This window comes from Oncorhynchus mykiss, chromosome 28 (assembly GCF_057628025.1).
Source record: "Oncorhynchus mykiss isolate SJ-2025 chromosome 28, ASM5762802v1, whole genome shotgun sequence".
Lineage (NCBI taxonomy): Eukaryota > Metazoa > Chordata > Actinopteri > Salmoniformes > Salmonidae > Oncorhynchus > Oncorhynchus mykiss.
This window is the reverse complement of record NC_143049.1, coordinates 5,154,258-5,171,277: the sequence shown is the minus strand read 5'-3', so window position 1 is coordinate 5,171,277 and position 17,020 is coordinate 5,154,258. Positions and strand designations below refer to the sequence as shown.

Here is a 17,020-nt window from a genome sequence, read left to right as displayed (position 1 = left end):
GTGGCTGAACAACAACATGAATAACATACAGCTGACGTGTTTTAAGCTTTTCGCCAGGACAGAACAGTGTCCTCTGGTAAGACAAGGGATGGCGGTCTATGAATATTTGCAAACAACACCTGGTGCACAAAATCTAAGGAAGTCTCGAGCTTTTGCTCACCTGAAGTAGAGTATCTCATGATAAGCTGTAGACCACACTATTCACCAAGAGAGATTTCATCTATATTCTTAGTAGCTGTCTATTTACCACCACAAACCGATGCTGGCACTCAATGAGGTGTATACGGCCATAAACAAACAGGAAAACACTCATCCAGAAGCGGCGCTCCTAGTGGCCGGGGACTTTAATGCAGGGAAACTTAAATCCGTTTTACCTCATTTCTACCAGCATGTTAAATGTGCAACCAGAGGGAAAACAACTCCAGAACACCTTGACTTCACACAGAGACACGTACAAAGCTCTCCCTCCATTTGGCAAATCTGACCATAAGACTATCCTCCCGATTCCTGCTTACAAGCAAAAACTAAAGCAGGAAGCACCAGTGACTCGGTCAATAAGAAAGTGGTCAGATGAAGCTTCAATACAGGACTGTTTTGCACAGACTGGAATATGATCCGGGATTCTTCTGATGAAATTGATGAGTACACCACATCAGTCACTGGCTTCATCAATAAGTGTATCGATGACATCGTCCCCACAGTGACTGTACATACATACATACCCCAACCTGAAGCTATGGATTACATGCAACATCCACAATGAAAGCTACCGCTTTCAAGGGGCAGGAATCTAACCCGGAAGCTTACAAAAAAATCCCGCTCTGCCCTCAGACAAACCATTAAACAGGCAAAGCATCAATACAGGACTAAGATTGAATCATACTACACTGGCTCCGACACTTGTCACATGTGGCAGGATTTACAAACTATTACAGACTGAGCTGCACAGTGACACGAGCCTACCAGACCAGCTAAATGACTTCTATGCTAGCGTTGAGGCATGCATGAGAGGCATATGCATGAGAGCATCAGCTGTTCCGGGAAACGCTGATCACGCTCTCCGTAGCAGATCTGAGTAAGACCTTTAAACAGGCCAACATTCATCATTCATATGGCCGGGGGGCTAGATGGATTACCAGGACATGTACTCCGAGCATGCGCTGACCAACAGGCAAGTGTCTTCACTGACATTTCCAACCTGTTCCTGACAGAGTCTGTAATACCAACATGTTTCGTGCAGACCACCATAGTCCCTGTGCCCAAGAACACTAAGGCAACCTGCCTAAATGACTACAGACCGGTAGCACTCACGTCTGTAGTCATAGAGTGCTTTGAAAGTCTAGTCATGGCTCACATCAACACCATTATCCCAGAAACCCTCGACCCACTCCAATTTGCATACAACCCCAACAGATCCACAGATGATGCAATCTCTATTGCACTCCACACTGCCCTTTCCAACCTGGGCAAAAGGAACACCTATGTGAGAATGCTATTCATTAACTACAGCTCAGCATTCAACACCATAGTGCCCTCAAAGCTCATCACTAAGCTAAGGACCCTGGGACTAAACACCTCCCTCTGCAACTGAATCCTGGACAGGCCCGCCCCAGGTGGAAAGGGTAGGTAACAACACATCTGCCATGCTGATCCATAACACGGGGGCCCCTCAGTGGTGCGTGCTTAGTCCCCTCCTGCACTCCCTGTTCACCCATGACTGCATGACCAGGCACGACTCCAACACCCTCATTAAGTTTGCAGACGACACAACAGTGGTAGGCTTGATCACCGACAACGATGAGAGAGGTGGTCAGAGACCTGGCAGTGTGGACAACCGGAAAAGGAGGACCGAACACGCCCCCATTCTCATTGACTGGGCTGTAGTGGAGCAGGTTGAGAGACTCAAGTTCCTTGGTGTTGACATCACCAACAAACTACCACGGTCCAAACACACCAAGGCAGTCATAAAGAGGGCACAACAAAGACTATCCTCAGTAGACTGAAAAGATTTGGCATGGGTGCTCAGATCCTAAAAAAGTTCTATAGCTGCACCATCAAGAGCATGGTTACATCACTGCCTGGTATGGCAACTGCTTAGCCTCCGACCTCAAGGCACTACAGAGGGTAGTGCATACGGCCCAGTACAACACTGGAGCCAAGCTTCCTGCCATCCAGGACCTCTACACCAGGTGGTGTTAGAGGAAGGCCCTAAAATTGATCAAAGACTCCAGACCCTCTCTGCTACCGCACGAAAAGCAGTACCGGAGCGCCAATTCTAGGTCCAAGAGGCTCCTTAACAGCTTCTACCCCCAAGCCATAAAACTGCTGAACAATTAATCACATGGCTAACCAGATTATATGCATTTGCCCCCCCCCCTCCCTCTTTTAGGCTGCTGCTACTCTCGATAATTATCTATGCACTCAATTTAACTCTACCTACAGTTGAAGTCGGAAGTTTACATACACATAGGTTGGAGTCATTAAAACGCGTTTTTCCAACTACTCCACAAATTTCTTGTTAACAAACTAGTTTTGGGAAGTCAGTTAGGACAACTACTTTGTGCATGACACACGCAATTTTTACAACAATTGTTTACAGACAGATTATTTCACTTATAATTCACTGTATCACAATTCCAGTGGGTCAGAAGTTTACATACACTAAGTTGACTGTACCTTTAAATAGCTTGGAAAATTCCCAAAAATGATGTCATGGCTTTAGAAGCTTCTGTTAGTCTAAATTACATCATTTGGGTCACTTGGAGGTGTACCTGTGGATGTATTTCAAGGCCTACCTTCAAACTCAGTGCCTCTTTGCTTGACATCATGGGAAAATCAAAATAAATCAGCCAAGACCTCAGAAAATAAATTGCAGACCTCCACAAATCTGGTTCATCCTTGGGAGCAATTTCCAAACGCCTGAAGGTTCACCTGTACAAACAATAGTACGCAAGTATAAACACCATGGGACCACGCAGCCGTCAAAGCTACAATAAATAACTCTACAATTATTCGGACATTTCACATTCTTAAAATAAAGTGGTGATTCTAACTGACCTAAAACAGGGACTTTTTTCTAGGATTAAATGTCAGGAATTGTGAAAAACTGAGTTTAAATGTATTTGGCTAAGGTGTATGTAAACTTCCGACTTCAACTGTTCATATTACCTCAATTACCTCGACTGCCCCTGCACATTGACTCGGTACTGGTACCCCCTGTATATAGCCTCCACATTGACTCGGTACTGGTACCCCCTGTATATAGCCTCCACATTGACTTGGTACTGGTACCCCCTGTATATAGCCTCCACATTGACTCTGTACCGTAATACCCTGTATATAGCCTCCACATTGACTCTGTACCGTAATACCCTGTATATAGCCTCGCAACTGTTATTTTACTGTTGCTCTTTAACCATTTGTTATTTTAAATGTTGACTTTACACTTATTTTTCTTAAAACTGCATTGTTGGTTAAGGTCTTCTAAGTAAGCATTCCACTGTACACCTGTTGTATTCAGCGCATGTGACAAATAAAATTTCCTTTTGATTTGAATAAATGTTTTGAGGAAAACAGTACTAATGTTGGAAAAAACGGTCTTCCTTATGTTGTCACCCAGAGTCACATTTGTTTATTTTGCAAGCACAATATAAGCCACACTGCTTCTTGACACACTGCTCGCTTAACCCGGAAGCCAGCCACACCAACATGTCGGAGGAAACACCATCCAGCTGGCGACTGAGGTCAGCTTGCAGGTGCCCTTGCCCGCCACAAGGAGTCGCTAGAGCACAATGGGACAAGGAAATGCAATGTGACACAGCCTGGGATCGAACCCGGGACTCAAGCACCACCCGGGAAGCCCTTCAGTTTTTTATTTTGAATACATTTGCCAAAATTAATAAAACAGTTTTTGCTTCATCATCATAGGATATTGTGTGTAGATAGTTTTTTTCCCCTGAACAATTTAATCAATTTTAGAATAAGGCTGTAACATAACAAATGGTGGAAAATGTCAATTGGTCTAAATACTTTTCAAACGCAAGGTATATACTGTATTCTAGTCATTGAACACTGGTCACTTTAATACTGTTACATACAAAACACCACCATATGTAGATATAAATATATGTACATATAATATATATAAATATTCCAGCTTCGTTCTGATATTTCTTAATTTCAGTACAGCACAGTGCAGTACAATACAGTACCTGTACTTACTGTATTGTACTGTACTGTGCTCAACTCACTGTACAGTATGGTGCTGTACTGGTCTGTACTCAATACTATGCTATCCAAACATCAATGATGGGTTTGGATTTGGTCCAGTCCGTCTGTGGACGTTAACATCCAGGCCAGGGTGGACTGACCAAATGTCAAGTATATTTCAACTCGGTTGGTACTCAGTGGGTGAGGATGCTGGTTACATTAAACGTAAAGAGAGGAGGCTCATGGGTAGGTGTCAGTAAGATCCAGGAGAGATGACGCACACACATACACTACCGTTCAAAAGTTCGGGTCACTTAGAAAGTTGCAAAATTAATAGGAAATATAGTCAAGATGTTGACAAGGTTATAAATAATGATTTTTAATTGAAATGACAATTGTGTCCTTCAAACTTTGCTTTCATCAAAGAATCCTCCATTTGCAGAAATTACAGCCTTTTAGACCTTTGGCATTCTAGTTGTCAATTTGTTGAGGTAATCTGAAGAGATCACCCCATGCTTTCTGAAGCACCTCCCACAAATTGGATTGGCTTGATGGGCACTTCTTATGTACCATACGGTCAAGCTGGTCCCACAACAGCTCAATGGGGTTGAGATCCAGTGAATGTGCTGGGCACTCCATTATAGACAGAATACCAGCTGACTGCTTCTTCCCTAAATAGTTCTTGCATCGTTTGGCGCTGTGCTTTGGATTATTGTTCTGTTGTAGGAGGAAATTGGCTCCAATTAAGCACCGTCCACAAGATTTTGCATGGCGTTGCAAAATGGAGTGATAGACTTCCTTCATCAAGATCCCTTTTACCCTGTACTAATCTCCCACTTTACCACCACCAAAGCACCCCCAGACCATCACATTGCCTCCACCATGCTTGACAGATGGTTCACTCCTCCAGCATCTTTTCATTTTTTTCTGAACTCATGAATGTTCTTAATTGTGATCCGAAAACCACAAACTTAGATTCGTCTGTCCATAACACTTTTTCCCAATCTTCCTCTCTCCAGTGTCTGTGTTCTTTTGAGCATCTTAATCTTCTATTTTTATTGGCTAGTCTGAGATATGGCTTTTTCTTTGCAACTCTGTCTAGAAGGACAGCATCCGGAGTCGCCTCTTCACTGTTGATGTTGAGACTGGTGTTTTGCGGGTACTATTTAATGAAGCTGCCAGTTGAGGACTTGTGAGGCGTCTGTTTCTCAAACTAGACACTAATGTACTTGTCTTCATGCTCAGTTGTGCACCGGGGCCTCCCACTCCTCTTCTATTCTGGTTAGGGGCCAGTTTGCGCTGTTCTGGGAAGGGAACCGTTCACAGTGTTGTACGAGATCTTCAGTTTCTTGGCAACTTCTCGCATGGAATAGCCTTCATTTCTCAGAACAAGAATAGACTTGATGAGTTTCCGAAGAAAGGTCTTTGTTTCTGGCCATTTTGAGCCTGCAATCAAACCCACAAATGCTGATGCTCCAGATACTCACCTAGTCTAAAGAAGGCCAGGTTTATTGCTTCTTTATATCAGCACAACAGTTGTCAGCTGTGCTAACATAATTGCAAAAGGGTTTTCTAATGATCAATTAGCCTTTAAAAATGATCAACTTGGATTAGGTAACATTCCATTGGAACATGGGAGTATTGGTTGCTGATAATGGGCATATGTAAACCTGTGTAGATAAGCCGTTTTCAGCTACAATAGTCATTTACAACATAAACAATGTCTACACTGTAATTCTGATCAATTTGATATTTTTAATGGCCAATATTTTTTTTGCTTTTCTTTCAAAACAATAAGGACATTAATAAGTGACAAACGTTTGAACGTTAGTGTTTGTGCATGTACACACACACACACACAGTACCAGTCAAACATTTGGACACAACTACTCACTCCAGGGTTTTTCCTTTATTTCTACATTGTAGAATAATATTGAAGACATCAAAACTATGAAATAACACATATGGAATCATGTTAACACTTTTTTGGTTTACTTCTTATGGCTGGGGGGCAGTATTGAGTAGCTTGGATGAATACGGTGCCCAGAGTAAACTACCTGCTACTCAGGCCCAGAAGCTAAGATATGTATATTATTAGTATTAGAAAACACTCTGAAGTTTTTAAAACTGTTTGAATCATGTCTGTGAGTATAACAGAACTTATGTAACAGGCAAAACCCCAAGGACAAATCATTCAGATTTTTTTTTTTTTGAGGTCACTGTCTATTCAATGAGTTTTCATTGGGAAACTAGATTTAAGAGACTTGTTTGCAGCTTCCACTGGATGTCACCAGTCTTTAGAAATTGGTTGAGGTTATGCCTTTGTGTAATGAAGAAGTACAGCCATCTTGAATGACTGTCACGTTATGTGTACTGCTTGCGCAAGACCAGAAAGGTAGCGTTAGTTTGTGGTCTTCCTGTATTGAACACAGATAGTCCCGTATACAATTTGATCGATTATTAACGTTTAAAAATTCCTAACATTGTATTACAAAAGTAGTTTGAAATGTTTTGGCAAAGTTTGCAGGTAACTTTTGAGATATTTTGTAATGACGTTGCGCAAATTGGAAGCTGTGTTTTTCTGGATCAAACGCTCCCAATAAATGGACATTTTGGATATATATTGACAGAATTAATCGAACAAAAAGGACCATTTGTGATGTTTATGGGATATATTGGAGTGCCAACAAAAGAAGCTCATCAAAGGTAAGGCATGATTTATATTTTATTTCTCGTTTTGTGTAGCCCCTGCAGGGTTGAAATATGCTTTCTCTCTTTGTTTACTGTTGTGCTATCATCAGATAATAGCATCTTATGCTTTCGCCGAAAAGCGTTTTGAAATCTGACATGTTGGCTGGATTCACAACGAGTGTAGCTTTAATTCGGTATCTTACATGTGTGATTTAATGAAAGTTTGATTTTTATAGTATTTTATTTTAATTTGGCGCTCTACATTTTCCCTGGCTATTGGCCAAGAGGGACGCAAGCGTCCCCCCTATCCCAGAGAGGATAACAGAACTCATATGGCAGGCAAAAACCTGAGAAAAAATCCAAACAGGAAGTGGGAAATCTGAGGTTTGTAGGTTCTCAAGTCTTCGCTTAACCAATACACAGTGTAAAATTTGGTCCGATTGCACTTCCTAAGGCTTCCACTAGATGTCAACAGTCTTTGGAACCTTGTTTTCAGGATTCTACTGTGAAGGTGGAGCGAATAAGAGCTGTTTGATTAAGAGGTCTGGCAGAATGCCATGAGCTAAGTCTCGCGCACGGCCATGAGCGTGCGCTGCGTTCCTTTGCATTTCTAAATACAAAGGAATTGTCCGGTTGGAACATTATTGAAGATTTATGTTAAAAACATCCTAAAGATTGATTCTATACATCGTTTGACATGTTTCTACGAACTGTAATATAACTTTTTGACTTTGTCTGGACTAAGTGCCTGCGCCTCGTGAATTTGGATTTGTGAACTAAATGCGTGAACAAAAAGGAGGTATTTGGACATAAATGATGGACTTTATCAAACAAAAACATTTATTGTGGAACTGGGATTCCTGGGACTGCATTCTGATGAAGATCATCAAATGTAAGTGAATATTTATAATGCTATTTCTGACTTCTGTTGACCACAACATGGCGGGTATCTGTATGGCTTGTTTTGATGCCTGAGCGCTGTACTCAGATTTTTGCATGGTGTGCTTTTTCCGTAAAGCTTTTTTGAAATCTGACACAGCGGTTGCATTAAGGAGAAGTATATTTATAATTCTATGCATAACACTTGTATCTTCATCAACATTTATGATGAGTATTCCTGTAAATTGATGTGGCTCTCTGCAAAATCACCAGATGTTTTGGAAGCAAAACATTACTGAACATAACACACCAATGTAAACTGAGATTTTTGGATATAAATATGAACTTTATCGAACAAAACATACATGTTTTGTGTAACATGAAGTCCTATGAGTGTCATCTGATGAAGATCATCAAAGGTTAGTGATTCATTTTATCTCTATTTCTGCTTTTTGTGACTCCTCTCTTTGGCTGGAAAAATGGCTGTTTTTCTGTGACTAGGTGCTGACCTAACATAATCGCATGGTATGCTTTCGTCGTAAAGCCTTTTTGAAATCGGACACTGTGGTGGGATTAACAAGTTTATTTTTAAAATGGTGTATAATACTTGTATGTTTGAGGAATTGTAATTATGAGATTTCTGTTGTTTGAATTTGGCGCCCTGCAATATCACTGGCTGTTGTCAAATCGATCCCGTTAAAGTGATTTCAGCCGTAAGAAGTTAAACAAATGAAAATATATTTTATATTTGAGATTCTTCAAAGTAGCCACCCATTGCCTTGATGACAGCGTTGCACACTTGAGGTCAGGTGATTGTGGAGGTCAGATCATCTGATGCAGCACTCCATCACTCTCCTTCTTGGTGAAATAGCCCTTACACAGCCTGGAGGTGTGTTGGTGTCATTGTCCTGTTGAAAAACAAATGATAGTGGGACTAAGCGCAAACCAGATGGGATGGCGTATCGCTGCAAAATACTGTGGTGGTCATGCTGGTTAAGTGTGCCTTGAATTCTAAATAAATCACAAACAGTGTCACCAGCAAAGCACCCCCACACCTCCTCCTCCATGCTTCAAGGTGGGAACCACACATGCGGAGATCATCCGTTCACCTACTCTGCGTCTCACAATGACACAGCACTTGGAACCAAAAATCTCAAATTTGGACTCATCAGACCAAAGGACATATTTCCTCCGGTTTAATCTCCATTGCTCATGTTTCTTGGCCCAAGTAAGTCTCTTCTTATTATTGGTGTCCTTTAGTAGTAGTTTCTTTGCAGCAATTCAACCATGAAGGCCTGATTCACACAGTCTCTTCTGAACAGTTGATGTTGAGATGTGTCTGTTACTTGAACTCTTTGAAGCATTTATATAGGCTGCAATTTCTGAGGCTGGTAACTCTAATGAACTTATCCTCTGTAGCAGAGGTAACGCTGGGTCTACCATTCCTGTGGCGGTCCTCATGAGAGCCAGTTTCATCATAGCGCTTGATGGTTTTTGCAACTGCACTTGAAGAAACTTTCAAAGTTCTTGAAATGTTCTTGATTGACTGACATTCATGTCTTAAAGAAATGATGGACTGTCGTTTCCCTTTGCTTATTTGAGCTGTTCTTGCCATAATATGGATCAAATTGGGCTATGTTCTGTATACCACCACCGCTACAACACAACTGATTGGCTCAAACGCATTAAGAAAATAAAGAAATTCCACAAATGAACTTAACAAGACACACTTGTTAATTTAAATGCATTCCAGGTGACTTCCTCATGAGAGAATGCCAAGAGTGTGCAAAGCTGTCAAGACAAAGGGTGGCTACTTTGAAGAATATCAAATATTTGTTTATTTGTTTAACACTTTTTTGCCAACTACATGATTCCATATGTGTTATGTCATAGTTTTGATGTCTTCACTATTATTCTACAATGTAGAAAATAGTAAAAATGTAAGAAAATCCCTGGAATGAGTAGGTGTGTCCAAACGTTTGACTTGTACTGTGTATATAAACTCAGCAAAAAAAAAGAAACATCCCTTTATCTGGACTCTGTCTTTCAAAGATAATTCATAAAAATCTAAATAACTTCACAGATCTTCATTGTAAAGGGTTTAAACACTGTTTTCCATGCTTGTTCAATTAACCTTTCACAATTAATGTACACGCACCTGTGGAACGGTTATTAAGACACTAACAACTTACAGACGGTAGGCAATTAAGGTCACAGTTATGAAAACTTAGGACACTCAAGAGGCCTTTCTACTGACTCTGAAAAATACCATCAGAAAGATGCCCAGGGTCCCTGTTCATCTGGGTGAACGCGCTTTAGGCATGCTGCAAGGAGGCATGAGGACTGCAGATGTGGCCAGGGCAATAAATTGCAATGTCTGTACTGTGAGAAGCCTAAGACAGCGCTACAGGGAGACAGGACGGACAGCTGGTCGTTCTCGCAGTGTCAGACACCGTGTAACAACACCTGCACAGGATCGGTACATCCAAACATCACACCTGCGGGACAGGTACAGGATGGCAACAACAACTGCCCGAGTTACAGCAGGAACGCACAATCCCTCCATCAGTGCTCAGACTGTCCGAAATAGGCTGAGAGAGGCTGGACTGAGGTCTTGTAGGCCTGTTGCAAGGCAGGTCCTCACCAGACATCACCGGCAACAACGTCGCCTATGGGCACAAACCCACTGTCGCTGGACAAACAGGATTGGCAAAAAGTGCTCTTCACTGACAAGTCGCAGTTTTGTCTCACCTGGGGAGATGGTCGGATTTGCGTTTATCGTCAAAGGAATGAGTGTTACACCGAGGCCTGTACTCTGGAGCGGGATCGATTTGGAGGTGGAGGGTCCGTCATGGTCTGGGGCAATGTGTCACAGCATCATCGGACTGAACTTGTTGTCATCGCAGGCAATCTCAACGGTGTGCGTTACAGGGAAGATATCCTCCTTGCTCATCCTGACATGACCCTCCAGCATGACAATGCCACCAGTCATACTGCTCGTTCTGTGCGTGACTTCCTGCAAAACAGGAATGTTAGTGTTCTGCCATGGCCAGCGAAGAGCCCGGATCTCAATCCCATTGAGCACGTCTGGGATCTGTTGGATCGGAGGGTGAGGGCTAGGGTCATTCCCCCCAGAAATGTCCGGGAACTTGCAGGTGCCTTGATGGAAGAGTGGGGTAACATCTCACAGCAAGAACTGGCAAATCTGGTGCAGTCCATGAGATGCACTGCAGTACTTAATGCAGCTAGTGGCCACAACAGACTGTTACTTTTGATTTTGACCCCCACTTTGTTCAGGGACACATTATTCAATTTCTGTTAGTCACATGTCTGTGGAACTTGTTCAGTTTATGTCTCAGTTGTTGAATCTTATGTACATACAAATATTTACACATGTTAAATTTGCTGAAAATAAACGCAGTTGATAGTGAGAGGATGTTTCTTTTTTTGCTGAGTTATAAATATCTCTCTCTCTATATATATATATATATATATATATATATATATATATATATGAGAGCAAGAGTCCAGACTCGACTCCAGACTCAGACTGGTTTAACACTCTTGGTTTGAACACCAGATGACAGAAAGACAAAGAAAAAGTTATGAACTGAACATAACAGTATGGAAGGGAGGACAGTAGCAGGTGACCCAACAACGGAATTATGAGTTTTATTCACTTCAAAAACAAAATTTATATTGGTAAAATCACTATAACTAATTGATAAGTCTACATAACTTGATACTTCTGTGAACTTTCATTATTCTCCCTCATGAGGGAGAGAAATTTGAAAATATCTTAAAGTGGGTTTTTGGAAATGGCATTTCAAGGCAAAAGGCAATGTTTCTTAAACTTACAAAACGCAAAAATGTTATCCAAAACGAAATACAGAAAGTGTTCATATTAGTTGGCAGGGGTCTTTATCAACATTGTGCTTTGATGTATTTCTGAAGACCTTTTCTGGTAGATGTTTTTCTAAGACCCCTTTTCCATGTGTTTCTTCAGAAATCAAAGCTTTTACTTACTTATTTTTAAGATGTAAAATGGTTGAAAAATGTATCTAAGTCTTAATTTCCCAAAAATATATACTATTAGCATTCATTTTACACCCATTTTGATATGCTCCTATGAACTTCACATTTTGGTGATCATGGGTCCTTTTACATGAAAATGCCCATAGGCTATATCTAAATTGATAGAAAAAATATTAAATGATATGTTGTGCTCCTAACTTGAAGACCCAGTGCAGTCAAAAACATGATTGTCCTGTGTTTGATATATATTTCCACACACTGAGGTTGGAATAATACTGGGAAATTGATGATGCACTTTCAGTGTAAGAGCTCTTTGAAAAGACTGCCTGAAATGGCAGCCTGTTTAGGCCTGCCAAGTGATATAAAGTCTCTACTCTGCTTCTCTCCACCCAAGTCCATATTACAATGTGCCCAGAATGTCTTACTGAATAGCCTAGTGGTTAGAGCGTTGGACCAGTAACCGAAAGGTTGCTGGATCGAATCTCGAGCTGACAAGGTAAAAATGTATTATTCTGCCCCTGAGCCTTGGTTTGAGCCCCTACCCTAGTCGTGCCACTGTTCCCCGGGCACCGAAGATGTGGATGCCGATTAAGGCAGCCCCCTGCACCTCTCTGATTCAGAGGAGTAGGGTTAAATGCATTACACATTTAAGTTGCATAACTGACTAGGTATCCACCTTTCCCTATAAGGTCCCCCTGATTAAAGAAGCCCCTGTCAGAGAAGAAGAGGCAAAGCAATTGATTGGACTCGCCAAAATAAGCCCAATGCGTTTCTATGGGCTTATTTTGAACCTATGCTTGTTGCCTGCCTTCGGGACAACGACTCCCATTGCTGGGGCGGAAACATGAGCATCTTGTCATTGTATACAGATCTCTGTCTCCATTAGGGTGCTTATTAATGCAACCATGTGATAACACATTGCAAAGAACCCCCAAAGTGATTGCTCTGCCAAACAAATGATTGACCATTCCAGAACCTTTTTTTCATATTACTCTAGAATCCCTAAGATAAACCAGTCAGCACGACAGCAGGCAGATAGCCTTATCATGCAAACCATTTTCATATGCTAATTGTTTCTAAAAAAAAAAACAGGAGCCAATGGCATACTACTTTGTTACACATAACTAGGGGCCTGAGTATTTCCTGACTATGTGACCTGAACAGGAACAACTAAGGACCCATACCCAGAGGCTACTCTTAAATGACACTCTGGCAACAAGAATCCTCTGCATTATTGGCCTATATTTCACCAACCAAAGTGAGCCCAAAACTGACATAAGTGAACAAAAAAGCACATTTTAAAAAAAGCACTTTTCCGAGCAGCCGAAAGAAAACTGGACACACCCGAGGTGTACAGGAACTGACAACTGAACACAACTCACTGAATCTGTGCATGCCTTACAGTACAGTGACTGGCTCAGATACTTTTGCACTGCATCCACCGACTCATACCGCTAGGGAGGAGAGAAAGTGTGTGCGAGTTTGTGTAAATGTGTGTGCGTTCAGCTTTAAGAGGAGGAAGACCATGGTCGTTGCAGAAGTAGGAAGATACCAAGGACTACTTTGATACAGTAGAACACTGGCTGCCGGTAGGGTTAAGTGGCACGACTAGGGTAGGGGCTCAAACCAAGGCACCGTCCACCATTACGCCACCGTCTACCCCACATTAACCATCAAAATCCCGAACAGGCAAACTCCCCCCTTTAAAAACGAAACACAGCCCACGCTGTATTCTGACCGTTCGACCACAACATGTCTAGAAACCGCGCAACCGTGAAAATAACCTAGCTGCCAGCGAGCATAAATAATGCCAAGGAATTAGTATTGTCCACTTTGCCAGCTACAAGTACCTGTCCAGTTATTTATTTGCCCCCAAAAAAGTGAAACACCAACACGCAGTTCACGAAACCACAACTTGGTGCATTTAAGTTACACGAAAAGCTCAAATTGCGCTACGGTAGCGAGTTTTTTTTTGTTGCATTAGAAAATAAACCAGGTACCTGGACCAAGCCAATCTAGTAAATGACTAACCTAAAGTAGCAGGCGTGAGAAACAAGTAGCTACTAGGACGTTAGCCAGGGCTAGCTTGTCTTCGTTGGGGAGAATGCCAACTCCAAAACTGGCTAAATCTAGTCGCTTTCTATTTAAATAGTAGTATAACGTATTACATGTGTTAAGTACTTCATGATAATGAATATTCGCACTGGCAAACCATCTACCTGGGTTGACAAAAAAAGATAACTAAGTAACGATGTGCTGCTCTAAAAATAATCCCAGTCCACGACAATCCAGATTGACAGTCTCTGTTCGATCGAGCCCATTCTAAAATTAGATTGGTGAGGTGAAATTAAAATACGAAATATTGTCAAACTATGTGTGTCCATAAGAATAAAGCCCGGAGATGCAACTTCTATAAACGTATGAAGCCCGTTCCCAACCGTAAACGCTTTCATTCTGCGGAGAAGTGCTACTTTTCAACAGCCCATCAGTTTCTCTATCGTCACAGATAGGTGGAGGAAGAGGAGCTGGCTCTCGATAAATCCAAATAAAAGGCTTCCCTCAATCCACTTCCCCCCCAAAAACTTCGGAACACCTCAATCAACTTACTCGGTCGATTCAACAGCGATCCGTCGACTGCGCTTCGTCCAAGGTATTTAGGGTGACAATTGCTGCAATTATTCGATGTATTTTTTTTAAATTCAGGGTATACCTTGTATCTTTTCTGCCCTCCCCGCTATCGCCTCTGTTGCCAAATAGTGCGCTTCTCAACACACATGGAGCTGCGGCGTCACCGCAGTGGGCATGCGCCCTTCAACACGCCAGGGGGACCAAGTGCACATCTTAACCACTGACCATCAAGGGGCAAAGCAGCACCACCATGCCAGGGTCCCTAGGTCTTGTGGTTGCTTCTTACCTTCAATACCTGTAACAGGATCCGACTTGCTTTTCAGCCTACAATGGCCATATTGAGAACTTTAATATGTAGAACTGATCCCAGATCAGTTGCCATAGGCATGGGTCTGAGTAGCCCTATTCACATGCACAGTGATGGATGCCATATCCCCTTCTCTCTTCATAACAGGTCAGAAGATAATACAGAAACAAACTGTCTCTACGTCAGCAATATCATACCATCGTGAATAGCCTGCCCATTGGCATGTATGACTGAGACCCCCCCCCACCTTTGGTGTAATGTTCATGACCACAGCTCACCTAAATGCATGCTCTGTGTGAGAGGGAAGTGGGGAGATGTGAGTTTTTAGGTTTCCTCTACAAACAGATATTGGATCAGATTAGTTTACCTTTCTCTGCCCAAATGCTAACCATACTGACCTTAGACCAGTGTCAATTTCATCCTACTCCAAAGTACTCAGGTGGGTGAAGTGGTGAGATAGATACACCAAAGAGCATTGGGACCGGGGGAGGGATACTCAAAAAGGGAAATTGAAAGTGAATGCTTTATCAGCTAACTGCCCTGCTGTTTATCCCAAAAGACACAAAAGGAGGAGCTGGATGAAGTTGCCATAAACACTGATCTGAGGTCAGTTTTGTGTTTCCCCTCCTTAATGAAGGCGTCAGGTAGCCTAGCGCTTAAGAACGTTGGACCTGTAACCAAAAGGTTGCTGGTTTGAATCCCTGAGCCAACTAGGTGAAAAATCTGTGTGCCCTTGAGCATGTAATTAACCCTAATTGCTCCTGTAAATCGCTCTGGATAAGAGCGTCTGATTAATGACTCAAAAGTAAATGTAATGTTAGTTATAGATTAGGCTGTGCCTATGGGTAACTCATACCTGGAGCACAAAAGGCCCCTGATATATCCTGTAAGCTGCAGGGTAGTCTTATCCTTGGCCCTAAGTTACTACACACATCTCTATCATCTCTTCACAGGTTCCTGTGTCTGCTAGTGTCAGAGTAAAGCTTGTTGCTTGTTTTTAATGCAGTGAATGGGGCTGTTCTCCCTTTGCCTGAATGATGCCAGACCTCTCCATTCTGCCATCTCTGTTTGCCTGGTCTTTCCTTTCCTGTGAACAACCAGCAATATAGTCCTTGAGGCAATTGTGTGTGCTATGCTTTGGTGCCCGCCCCAGTGACTGAGCGTACATTTTATGTACTTTAGTCCAGCTCAAATTCTGTAACGAACCGCATATGACACTCCGTCGCTCCGTTTGCGTAGGGTACTTAATGATGGGATTCATCTATGTGGCATTAGGCTGAGACTACAGACTCCCGGGACTAGGAGCAAAGAGTAGGATATTACTATAGAAGACTACTGCAGACATTCAGGTGGCTTCTTTGTTCTGGTCTCTCAGTGAGAAACGACCTACTGCAGTCCGAGAAGCGACCCATCCATCGAAGACTGAATACCACTCTCTTCAGACAGCAACTGGGTTTCTTTAACACTCTCAGCCCTCCTTCTAGCACTGCCGTGTCATTACATTTTTTTGTCATTTAGCAGATCATTTTATCCAGAGTGACTTACAGGAGCAATTAGCGTTAAATGGCAGATTCGGACCAGCGACCATTCGGTTACTGTCCCAACGCCCTTAACCGCTAAGCTACCTGCTGTCCTGTCGTACAACTTTATTTCCCATACCCTTGTAAGTTTGTAAATGTAGTAATACAATGGAAGTGTTGTGCTTGTGATGTAAGTTTGTTCATGCTATGGCCCCCTTTTATTCCCTGACTCCCTCACGCTCTCTAACTCACTCTGTTGTTCTCTCTATTTACAGTAAGCATTAGTGAGAAAACAGACCACATTCATTATGCGTCTTTCATAAAGACGTGACAATGTGAATGAATGCTCTCTGCTAAATATTCATCAACCACAACACATTATAATGATCAATCGATGAGAACAAAGAACCACGTCCTAATTTCAGATTCACACTGCGTTTCTTTGGCTGTGGCTTGGTCAGGACTGTGGCTTCTCTACTCTCCCTGCATGAGGTAATGGCCACCAGTAACAACATGACAGCTTCAACTTAATTCCCATTAAGTACTATAACAAAGCACAAAGTAGCTGTCCCAGTCACTATCAGCCCCACTCACTATTTGGCAGGAAGTGGCTTCCTCTTCATAGCTTTGCTAAGACACCTATTACCTAATAAGTATCCGTGGCTAGTATCACGCTTACAGCATTGCCTTGGAATATCTCCCCCTCCTCCTTCTCCTCTCCTTTTCCTTCTCTCTCTATTCCTCTCTTTCC

The 17,020-nt window shown here is 42.2% G+C and overlaps 1 protein-coding gene across 16 annotated transcripts in view; it reads right to left on the bottom strand.

Moving 5' to 3' along the window:
* LOC110508371 (transcriptional repressor p66-alpha) overlaps positions 1 to 14,630 on the bottom strand; it is a 49,770-nt gene extending 35,140 nt beyond the window's left edge. For 4 of the 16 annotated variants that reach the window (XM_090225657.1, XM_090225652.1, XM_090225660.1 and 1 more), the window contains exon 1: positions 14,422 to 14,624. The gene's annotated coding sequence lies outside the window, so the exon portion shown is untranslated. Of the gene's footprint in view, positions 1 to 2,795; positions 2,932 to 14,421 lie in introns of all 16 variants that reach the window. The other 12 variants (XM_090225658.1, XM_090225654.1, XM_090225662.1 and 9 more) reach the window with 7 other exon arrangements.
* Positions 14,631 to 17,020: the final 2,390 nt, after the last annotated feature.